Below are 12,150 nucleotides of genomic sequence, written 5' to 3'. Positions count from 1 at the left end.
ACCATACATAAGAGTGGAGAATAAATACAACAAACCCTTTCATAGGCTACCGGATTTGTCTCTATAACCTCCCCCATCACATACACACAATTTTTGTCTGTATATTTCAGGAGGTATCTGTATCAAAGAATAACTTCTTTAAAAACAACCACAGTGGCACCTGGGTGGCTCAGTCGGCTAAGCGCCCAACTTCAGCTCAGGTCACGATCTCTCGGTTTGTGAGTTCAAGTCCACGTCGGACCCTGTATTGACAGTTCAGAGCCTGGAGCCTGCTTCAGATTCTGTGTCTCCTTCTCTGCTCCTCCCCCACTCACACTCTGTCTCCGTCTCTCTCACAAAAATAAGCATTAAAAAAAAAAAACAAACCCAGAATGCAGTTATCATGTGAGGTAATACCCAGAACATATCAAATTTTCCTAAGCTCCAATAGTATTTTTATAGTTATCTCATTCAAACTAGGATCCAAGTAAGATCTACACATCATATTCGATCGAAAGAACACTTAAGTCTCTTTTACTCTGTAAGTTCTTCTCCCCTCCCTGTTTTCATGCCATTTACTTGAGGAAGGGGAGGAATGAGTCTCTGTCCAGTGTAATATCCTACCTTGTGGACTTGGCTGACGGTTTCCTCCTCGTGTCATTCAGCCTGTCCTTGTATTTACTGCAAGCTGGATTAGATCGACAGATGCTGTGGACTTTCTGACGTATCACATCACGAGGTACGTGACGTCTGACTGTCCCACGTTTAGAGATGTAAAAATCGATCAGTGGGTTCAGGTGTCATCAGTGTGGTCCATCCGAAGGTTCCCTGTCGACCTCTCACCTAATACTTCCTGACGGCGGCTGCCTGGATTCCTTGTTTCATCATGTGTTCCCGCGTGGGGGTTTTCTAACTGTATCATTCCTTCTGCCTGTAGTAACTGGAATTCTTCTCTAAAGAACTCCTTATTACCTCTTTGGTTGCTCTGAAATACAGTTCATACCAGAAGGGCAAGGTAAGTGCTTGGATAAGTGCCTTTGTCCACTCTTAACTCAATTTGATCCCGTGTGGACATTGTTTTCCAATGTTCAAATTGTCCCCCTCCTTGGCCAGTGAGGTCTCCTCTAGTCGGCCTCTGTGTCGTTTTGACCTGACCCCAGCGGGACTCGATACCTCCCGTGCTTTTGAGAACAAGCTTCTACAAATTCTGATGAATTGACTGGACTTGGAAAATCCTTAGCCCCCCCCACCCCCACTGTCCACGGCAAGAATGTATACTAGTTGTCTTGGTTAGGAAGGCTTTCAGCTATAAGTGAGCATAATGAACAAACGAGTTTTCAGTTTTTCATAGAACACGAGGTCTGCAGCAGGGAGCCGTTAGCATTTGTTCAGCAGCTCCTGAGGTCCGGAGCCAGCATTGCTGCGATTCTCTTGGCCTCTCCTTCCTGGTTGCAAGATGGCAGCTCCTATTCCAGGCATCGTGCCCAATCGGGGCAGAAGAAAGGGGAAGACCAGAGCCAGCTGCAGCTGTCCCTTTGTATCAGAAAAGCAAAAGCTTTCCCCAAACCGCCGTGCCACCCCCTCCCACCCAGCTGAATTCTACTCAGATCTTATTGGCCAGACTGGATTGGATGGACACCCCTATTCGCAAGGGAGGCCAGGAAAGTGAGCACTTAGTTTCGCTGGGTTCCGTAGTCCAAGCAAGCAAGGGAGTGGGGGCTGGGGGTGAACAGAGGCTACGGGTTCTGGGAGAGCGGTCCTGAGTCCTGAATCAATGTTCCGTATCTTTTTTTTTTTTTAATTTTTACAGAATGTCTAATATTCCTTGTTTTGGAGTCAGTGGGACAACTGAAAACAATTGTGGGCTAGAAACGAGTGGAGCTTTATTCACACGACCGCCTAAGGAAAGGAGTGTCAGCTGTTTGGACAGCCCTGCCCTAGCGGCTCAGCTCAGCCCTGCTCAGCTGAGATGCCAGCTCCCGCTACAGGGTCTATGCTGCCAAGTGTCCCTCCTCTTCCCGTCTGTAAGGGGACAGAGCGGTCTCACCTTCATCAAGACAGACACCTCATTTGAGCTGTAGTGGCCCGTACGGTGCCAGAATACCTTGCGGCTAGTTTCACAGAGGCCACTCAATCTTCACACTGTGAAGCAAAGAGCGGAGCTAACATGCAGCCAGCACTCCACCGACACCAAAACCCTGAGCTTATTCTGCAGAGACTGACACACAGCCATTGCCTGCAGCCTCCCAGTCCCGTGGCCGGGCCATCCCCTCTCCTCTCCCACCTGCCCGCGACCTCCTTACCATCCAGTAACTGAAGGCTGAAGCCTGGCCTAGCAGGGGCCCCTGAGACCCTCCTCCCACCAGCACTAGGCCATCCATTCTGTGTCCATACATTTACGGGCGTTTAAAAAGGATTCTTTTACTGGGACGCCTGTGTGGCTCAGCGGTTAAGCGTCCGGCTCTCAGTTTCGGCTCGGGTCATGATCTCATGGTCTGTGAGATGAAGTCCTGCACCGGGCTCTACGCTGACGGTGTGGAGACTGCTTGGGATTCTCTCGCTTTCTCTCCCTCTGCCCCTCCACCACTCATGTGATCGTTCTCTCTCTCCAATGAATAAAACTGTTTTTAAAAAATTATAAAAATAAAAATATTTTTGGTACGTTCCATGAGAAAGAACATTGTTACTATTCTTCCTGGTCATTTTTCTGGACTGTCCATGGCTGAAGGGCAAATGGGTAGTTAGTGATAACTAACTCAAGGAATGGAAGTGGATAATTTCATCGCTGACAATCTTGATTTCCTCAAGGCTCATAAGTCTTGTGTTAGAAAACCTGAGTTGTTCTGATACTGGTTCTATTTTTTCTTTAACATTCATGCTGCAAGCAAACGAAGCCAGACTCAAAAGAACACACTCCATTTCATTCCATTTTATAGTAAGCAACGCTACAAGAGGTCACGAGTGGCTACCATTGGGGGAAACACTGAGAGGGGAAGGGCACAAGGGCCTCTGGGGTGCTGGTTTTGTTCCTTTTCAGTATCTAGGTTTTGAAACTGCCAGTCACTAACCCAATATCCATCTTCCTTTCTCCTTTCTGTAAGAACCTGATTTCCTTGTGGGAATGGGGATGGCACGTGAGGAGCTGAAAACCACATTTCCCGGCCTCCTTTGGAACTAGGGCTGGTCGTATGACACACTACAGCCAATGAGATGCATGTGAAAATCAACGGGACTTCCAGGGAATCTCCTTTAGGCAGACAGGCTCTGTGCGCCACACCCAGAACTCCTCTGGGAGTGCACTGAAGGGTATACCGCCCTCAACCTCACTCATCCCAAATGTCCATTCACGCACTCTTATGTAAAATTCCCCCATGTCACTGGGTCTGTGGTTTGGTTCATTTATTCAACAAATACTTACTGAGCGCTCACGACAAGTTGGGCATGTGCTGATCAGGTGTTCCATGGCCAGATGTCCCATGGCCAGGCCAGTAATTAGGAATGTAGGCCTGGGGTGAAGGACCAGAGCAGATGAAGGAGAAGCGAGGCCCTGGCTAACAAGGCTGGTGTGTGGGAGGGGGGGTGGTGGCAGAGAGCCACTGCTCAGCTCTAGCAGGTGGTTTGACATGGGAGAAATTCAAATCTCAAGTTGCAAGATCTCATTTTTCAAGAGGGGCCAGAAATCTTGATTTTAGTTTTTGAAATTAAGTCTTCCATGTGGGTGGACGTCTAGCTACGGCAGAGTAAAACTGGACAAAGTATATTCGTTTTCTACTGCTACGTAACAAATTATCACAAATTTAGCAGCTCAGTCGACACATATTTGTTAACTCACCTTCTTGTAGGTCAGAAGTCCAGGCAGACTCAACAGGGCTCTCTTGCTCAGTGTGTCACATGGCTCAAATCAAGGCATTAGCTGGACCAGGCTTCTAACTAGAGGCTTTGGAAAAGAATCCACTTCCAAGCTCGTTGAGGCCAAAGTCATCACATTATGCCACATGAACATAAACAAGGAAATCAAATCCAGCAGCATGAGACAATGACCAAGTAGAACTTACCTTGGGATACAAGGTTGTTTTGGCATCTGAAAATAAAAATAATGTGTCATATTAATGTAATAGACAAAACCTACACGGTCATGTCAATACATGCAGAAAAAGCATTTTACAAAATCTAACGCTCATTCATGATGAACCTCTTAAACTCTGAATGTAAGGGAACTTCTTCAAACAGATAAAAAACCACCTAAAAAAACCTATAGCAAATATCATACTTAGTAGTGGAAGACTAAAAGTGTTTTTGAGAACAAAGGAAGAATATCTACGCTCACCACTTCTTTTTTTAAAGGTTTCATTTTTATGTAATGTCTACACCCAGCATGGGGCTCAAACTTACAACCCCGAGGTCAAGACTCTCCTGCCCCACTGACTGAGCCAGCCAGGCATCCCAAAGAACTATTCAATATCACTTCTATTCAATATCATACTATAAGTTATAGGCTGTCAAGAAGATAAGAAAAAGAAATTAAAGGCATTCAGACTGGAAAAGAAGAAATAAAACTGCCTTATTTGCAGATGATATGATCCTATATCTGGAAAATACTAGTGTATCTGAAAACACCACCTAGAACTAATAAATGAGAATGCCACAGGATATAAAAATCAATATTTCTATATATTGATAGTGAACAACCTATAAAGAAAATAATGCAGTTCATAATAGCACTAAGAAGGAAAATATTTAGAAATAAAGGTGACAAAAGACATGTAAGACCCAAAAACTACAAAATACTGCTGATAGAAATTTTAAAAGATCTAAATAAATGGAAAGATATACCACGTTCATGAATTGTTAAGATTCATTACTGGTAAGATGGCAATTCTCCCAAAATAGATCTATATATACAACTCAACTCCAATAAAAATCCCATCCTCAAAAAAAAAAATTGTTTTGGATACTAGCTCTTTGTCCGATATGTCATCAGGAAAATACAAATCAAAACCACACTCAGATACCACCTCACACCAGTCAGAGTGGCTAAAATGAACAAATCAGGAGACTATAGATGCTGGCGAGGATGTGGAGAAACGGGAACCCTCTTGCACCGTTGGTGGGAATGCAAACTGGTGCAGCCGCTCTCGAAAACAGTGTGAAGGTTCCTCAATAAATTAAAAATAGACCTACCCTATGACCCAGCAATAGCACTGCCACGAATCTACCCAAGGGATACAGGAGTGCTGATACATAGGGGCACTTGTACCCCAATGTTTATAGCAGCACTTTCAACAATAGCCAAATTATGGAAAGACCCCAAATGTCCATCCACTGATGAATAGATAAAGAAACTGTGGTTTATATACACAGTGGAATACTACGTGGCAATGAGAAAGAATGAAATAGGGCCTTTTGTAGCAACGTGGATGGAACTGGAGAGTGTTATGCTGAGTGAAATAAGTCATACAGAGAAAGGCAGATACCATATGTTTTCACTCTTATGTGGATCCTGAGATACTTAACAGAAGACCATGGGGGAGGGGAAGGAAAAAAAAAAAAGAGAGGGAGAGAGCCAAACCATAAGAGACTCTTAAAAACTGAGAATAAACTGAGGGTTGATGGGGGGTGGGAGGGAGGGGAGGGTGGGTGATGGGCATTGAAGAGGGCACCTGTTGGGATGAGCACTGGGTGTTGTATGGAAACTAATTTGACAATAAATTTCATATTAAAGAATAAATAAATAAATAGTTTTGGTAGAAATTGACAAGATGATCCTAACATTTACGTGGAAGTGCAACATACTTCCCATAGCAAAACAACTTTGAAAAAGGACAATATAGTTGGAGTACTTACTCTGCCCCATTTTCAAAACTTACAATAAAACAGGGGTGCCTGGGTGGCTCAGTCGGTTAAGCGTCTGACTCTTGATTTCAGCTCAGGTCATGATCTCATGGGGTTCGTAAGCTCAAGTCCCAGGTTGGTCTCTGTGCTAACAGTGCAGAGCCTGCCTGAGATTCTCTCTCTCTCTTTCTCTCAAAACAAATAAGTAAACTTAAAAAAAAAAAAACCAACAGTCAAGACTATGTCACAATAATGTAAAGACAGACACAGATCAACGGAAATGAATAGGAAGGTAAATTGATTTTCAATGAAGGTGTCAAGGCAATTCAATTAGAAAATGACACTCTGACAAATGGTTCAGGGGCAACTGACTATCCACATGCAAAAAAACAAATCAATGATAAAATACATTGATAAAATAGATCCTTACTTTACATCATGCATACAAATGAACTCAAATTGGATAATAGACTAAAATGTCAAATTGAAAACTATAAACTTGAAAAGAAAACACAGGCAAAAGTCTTTTGACTTTGGCTTAGGCAAAAATTTCTTAGATATGACAGCAAAAACAAGATTCATAAAAGAAAAATTGGATAAATTGGTATTCATCAAAATGCAAAACTTTGGCACCTCTAAAGATATCATTAAAAATATGAAAAGACAAACCACAGCCTGGGAGGAAATACTTGCAAGTCATATATCTAATCAAGGACTTGTATCTGAAATACAAAAACAAATTCCTAAAACTCATGAAGACAAACAACCCAATTAAAAGTGGGCAAAATATTTGAATAGATCTTTCACCAAAGCAGATATATGAATGGCTAAAAAGCACACAGACAGATGATCAACATCATTAGTCACCGGAGAAATGCAAATTAAAATCAGAGTGAGATGCTTCTACACTTTTATTAGAACAGCGGTAACCTAAAAGCCAAATAATGCCAAGTGTTGCCAAGGATGCGGAGAAACTAGAACCCTCATATATTGCTGATGAGAATATAAGAAAGTAAGTCACTTTAGAAAATAATTTGTCAGTTTAAAGTGTACAGAGTTATGACATGACCCAACAACTCCACCCAGCAATATACCTGAGAAATGAAAACATGTCCCCGTGTAGAGTTTATATAATTATTCATAACATTATCCACGATAGCAAAAATTTGGAAATAAAGAAAATATAGTTTATCTGTATCATGGAATAGTATTCAGCAATAAAAAGGATGAATTGATACAATTACATGAACTACAACGTGGATAAACCTTTTGCTAAGTGAAAGGAGCCAGACATCAAAGACTACAACATTGCGTTATTCCATTTATGTAACACTTCTAGAAAGGCAAATCTACAGAGATGCAAGACAAATTATTGGTTGCCGAGGACTTGAAATTGGAGTGTGATTGACTGCATATGCACGTGAGAAGACTTTTGGGGAGAGATGGGAACATTTGAAAAGTGGGTTAAGGTGATGGCTGCACAACTTTATAAATTCACTAAAAATCATTGAGTTTACCATGTAGTCTGAGTGAACTTTATGATCTGCTAATTAGGCCTCAATAAAGTGGTTAAACATGAAAATTAAATCTCTCAAGTTTAAATGTTCACGACTAATTCAAATTCTTTTGGGGGGGGGGGCAGCTGTTGTGTCAGCACATAGCTCAACGTGGGGCTCGATCCCACAAACAGTGAGATCATTACCTGAGCTGAAGTCAAGAATCAGACGCTTAACTGATTGAGCCACCCAGGTGCCTCACACATTAATTCAAATTCTTAAAAGACCTTTGTAAAAAAAAAAAAAAATACCCCAAGTCTGTGGTGTGAGCCCTTGAGCTACCCTCTTGAAATGTCAGAGCCGAGTGGCAGGAATAGAAATTTGAATGAACTAAAATCCTCCTAGGAGTTGAAGATCCAACGACAGAAAATGGAAAAGTAAACAATTACAGCACCCAATGATAGATGCTGTATGTGGGATGTGCGAAGAGGTATGGGCCCAGAGAATCCCTGGCTGTGACCGGGTGGGGCTTGGGGCACACCACAGAAGGGGCTGGACACTGCAGTTAGGTTTTGAAGCAGAAGTAGGAATTCGTGAGATTCGAAGTGCGGAAAGCGGAGAGAAAGGGTGGGTGACACTTCCACGCAGAGGGAACAGAACTGGCCAAGTCTTGGAGGTGTGAAAAAGCGGTTCCCTTTGAAAACTGGGGAGGATGGAGATACCGTGGTACGTGGAGAACGGAAGTGGCAAGAAAGGGAGGTGGGAGCCCCATCATGAAGGGTTTGGCAGGCCATGTTACAGTTTTCGGATGTGGGATGAAGGAGGGATTCACTTGCTGGAGGACACGGGCAGGCTTCTTCTGGCCTAAATTAAACTTGGTATAGCTTGGCAAGATCACATTGCACTCATCTGAAAATATTCATTAATATATCGCTTACTGTGTACCAGGCCCCGTTTTAACAGAGAATTTGCATTTTGATTCAGTTCCCAGAACAAACTGATACTGCTGGTCCAGGGAACACAATTTGAGAACCACTGCTTCCTACCAATTTTGTAAGAAAGGTATCATTATCACTACCCTTCCCCATGTTACGGAGGAGGAAACAAACAGAAAGCTAAGCAACCTGCCCAAAGCCGTACAGCCTTAAGTGGTGGGGCTGGGATTCAACACCAGGCGATGACCGCCATGTCTCCTAGTTCACAGGTTGCAGAGAAGCAGAGTCAAGGGCTGGCATTTTCGATCTTTGTCTGCCACCGTCAAAAATGTATTGGGGCGCCTGGGTGGCGCAGTCGGTTAGGCGTCCGACTTCAGCCGGGTCACGATCTCGCGGTCCGGGAGTTCGAGCCCCGCGTCGGGCTCTGGGCTGACGGCTCGGAGCCTGGAGCCTGTTTCCGATGCTGCGTCTCCCTCTCTCTCTGCCCCTCCCCCGTTCATGCTCTGTCTCTCTCTGTCCCAAAAATAAAAAAAAAAAAAAAAAAAAAAAAAAAATGTATTACACACACACCACACATTGGCCTTAACTGACACCCGAGATAAAAGAGTTAAACATGCCAACTGATGCCAAGGGGGCGGTGAGGAAAGTCTTTGAGGAACTCTGTAAGCCACTCCAATGGAGTATTATTTTGCTCCTACTGGAAGGAAGCCAGGATTTAGAGATGCACAAATATCAATGTACAAAATGACTAATTAAATATGGAAAAGAAAAATCTTTAAATATCACAACTCAAAATTGAACCGTACATGAGTGTTCAATATCTGTTGTTTTAAATGGATCTATTTTAAATTTTTTTACCAATTATGAAAACCAACAGTATCTAGAGAAGAGAACACGCTGCTCTTGCAGGGGGGTAGCGGGGAATGTCCCAAGATGAAAATGGCAATTCTCCCGTGACTCTGCTTGCTTTTCACATCTTGATCTAATTTATAGCATCTCCCTGGTTGCCTTCCAGTAAACAACTTCTTCCTTAAATTGGTGGCATTATGTTATGTGTGAGATCTGAATCACAGAGACTGTAATGCAAACCTGCGTGTTCCATCTCGTCGTTTTGTAGAGTGCTGTATATCTAATTAAAGCTTCTTACGGGTCCATAAAAAGACCTAACATTAAAAAAGCAGTCTGTGTTGGAGAAAGCCCCAGGGCAGACTGGAGGAGGGGCTTCTTCATTAACAATACACCTATTTGCTTCAATTCAAAGTTAAGTCATAATATATTAATTTGTATTTGTAGATTTTTAAATATTGCCTAAGCATCAATCAGATCACGTTACCAGACTTACGGTGTGGAACTGAAAATGGGTCATGTTCTTGCCAGCAGCTCTCCAGCTTCCCAAGAAACACTGGGGATGAATAAATGATTTGCCATGTGGCCAGCATCGACTGCATCCTTGACTTTATTCAAATCAATTTATTATTCTGTTCTTTTTTATTTACTGTTTTGCTCCTCTTATGTCCTTGTTACACTTACAGATTTTATTCAAAACCTGAGCTACACAGCAACAACATAAATACTGTTTTCCAAGAGCTTATCTATTATGGCCATTGTTTTGTGGTTACTGTTACATCTCAGGGGCTATAGGCCTGGTGGCAGAGGCCATCAACCACTGGAATTCTCTTGGGAAACCATTAGTGTTGGTGGTCGCCCCCTCCCCTGACAGGGTCCTCTAAATAGTGTATCTCCCTGAGGGTAAAAGTGCATGGTTTTCCAACTTTCTAGTAACAAAGGACCAAATTCCACAAGCCAAGTGATGAGGAGCTATTGCTTAACATACAGTTAGAGTGACGACGTGTTTCTAAGTACGATTTTTCTTTCATGTTCTTTTTAAATCAGAGTGATCCCAGCATTGGGCTTTGACCCATCCTTAAGGAGCAGAGGCCCATCCAGAGGTCTAGTCCTGGTCCCCAGCCAATGATCCATCACCCCACACTAGGGCATTAGGAGGCCCCCTTTAATAGAAAACCTGACGTTACTACCCTGAGAATTTGCACCTCCCAGCAATCCACTCTTACTTCTCAATCATCTTCAGACACGCAAAAGTGCTGATGTGGAGTCTGAAAAACACAAAAAACAAAAACCATCTCTGACATTTGCAGGTCAAAGAGACACTTGCTAAAGCCACATATTTCTCTTCTGCATCCAGTCAATTTAAGCAAATTTGGAACATCAAAGCAGCTTTTTTAAAAAAATTTTTTTTCAACGCTTTTTATTTATTTTTGGGACAGAGAGAGACAGAGCATGAACGGGGGAGGGGCAGAGAGAGAGGGAGACACAGAATCAGAAACAGGCTCCAGGCTCCGAGCCATCAGCCCAGAGCCTGACGCGGGGCTCGAACTCCCGGACCGCGAGATCGTGACCTGGCTGAAGTCGGACGCCTAACCGACAGCGCCACCCAGGCGCCCCATCAAAGCAGCTTTTTAAAATCGATTCCTTCATTCATTCTTGTGTCCTTCTTTACTAGGCGTCTTTTATTGGAAAGGTGGAAAGAAAGGAGAAACAGAAAGTGGATTCACTCTTCCTTGTGTCCTTCTTTACTAGGCGTCTTTTTATTGGAAAGGTGGAAAGAAAGGAGAAACAGAAAGTGGATTCACTCTTCCTTGTGTCCTTTACTAGGTGGCTTTTATTGGAAAGGTGGAAAGAAAGGAGAAACAGAAAGTGAAAAGCATATTGGAGAAACCTGGCGTCTGGTTTGATGGCTCTCTCTTTTTAGGAACCTCGGAGCTGATCGCCATTGCAAGACAAGCCTGCAAGGGTAGGAGTCAGGAGATCCTCCCCCCCTCCCCACCACCGCACCCCTCTCCAGCCTTGGCTAAGCTCCCTTTCTGACCCACCTGGCCTGGTGACCATGTCACTCAACCATCTAGTGCCATGGTTAATGTCTGCTGTTTTGAATCCCGGACTTCGTGTGCCTTCACATTTTCCACGACCTTTTGCCTTTCCACCCAGTCTGCAGTGGAGACTGCTAACTGATGGGGCCAGGACAGGGTCTCCCGCTGACCTTTAGCCAACGCTGCATTCAGATGGTGGGCTTCTCTACTCTTGTTTAAACGGCAATAAAATCAACAAAATTCCTTCAAATTGGGTTCCCAGAAATAAAACTGTCGACACAAAAGTGTATATACACACATGAATGTATATTTGGTTTTTTCTCTCGCCTTGCTTAAACTTGGGCGGGAAATGCGGTGAACCTTTAAAAGGGTAAAGCACGCGCTGCCCTCGGCCCCCTGCCCCAGGACGCAGTCAGGTGCGCACGCAGTCCCTTCCCTCCGATTTCCCCCGACAGCTCGCGCTACTTTTCTCGGCCATTGTCCCACGTCCCTGGAGCTTCTTCCTTCACCGTCCCCTCTCCTCGGGCGCGCCTCGCCTGCTTCCCACCGCCGGCCACGGCCCGGACTCGCCGCGGTGGAGGCGCCGTCAGGACGCCCTCCGGCAGACCGCACGCCGGGGCCCGCAGGTGCTCCCGGCCCCGCCCTTCCCGCCGCCCCGCCCCGGCGCTGCGTCACAGTGACGCGCGTCCCGCGCAGGCGCAGCTCGGCCCCACCCCCTCCCCGCGCCCGGCCGCCCGCTCGGTATTATGATTTGCGCTGGGTGCGGGGATTCGGCGGCCGGGAGGGAGTCGTCGGCGCCGCGGCCGCTGCAGACGGACGCCTTCCTGCCGGCTGAGGTAGGGACAAGCGCGGAGTGCGGTCGGGCGCGGCGGCCGTGGACCGGGGGTGCGGGCTGGCCTCCGCCGCCTGGTAGCCTGCGCCGTCTCCGGGCTGGACGTCCGGGCCGGGGCGCCCGCCGCAGGCGGAAAGTAAGTTGCGCGCTCCGCGCTTCCCGCGCCGGCCGCAGCGCGGGCCCGGGAG

At 45.1% G+C, this 12,150-nt stretch overlaps 1 long non-coding RNA gene across 1 annotated transcript; it reads right to left on the bottom strand.

Annotated features, from left to right (window-relative positions):
- Nucleotides 1-327: 327 nt before the first annotated feature.
- On the bottom strand, nucleotides 328-11,757 carry LOC115524045. The gene is made up of 5 exons (XR_003971921.1): nucleotides 11,134-11,757; nucleotides 10,315-10,356; nucleotides 3,812-4,060; nucleotides 2,027-2,121; nucleotides 328-1,512 (listed from the first exon to the last, which is right to left on the bottom strand). It is a non-coding gene; the product is annotated as an uncharacterized LOC115524045 (long non-coding RNA).
- Nucleotides 11,758-12,150: the final 393 nt, after the last annotated feature.

The sequence above is a fragment of the Lynx canadensis genome, chromosome C2 (genome assembly GCF_007474595.2).
Source record: "Lynx canadensis isolate LIC74 chromosome C2, mLynCan4.pri.v2, whole genome shotgun sequence".
NCBI classification, from domain to species: domain Eukaryota; kingdom Metazoa; phylum Chordata; class Mammalia; order Carnivora; family Felidae; genus Lynx; species Lynx canadensis.
This window is presented reverse-complemented; position numbering and strand designations above follow the sequence as displayed.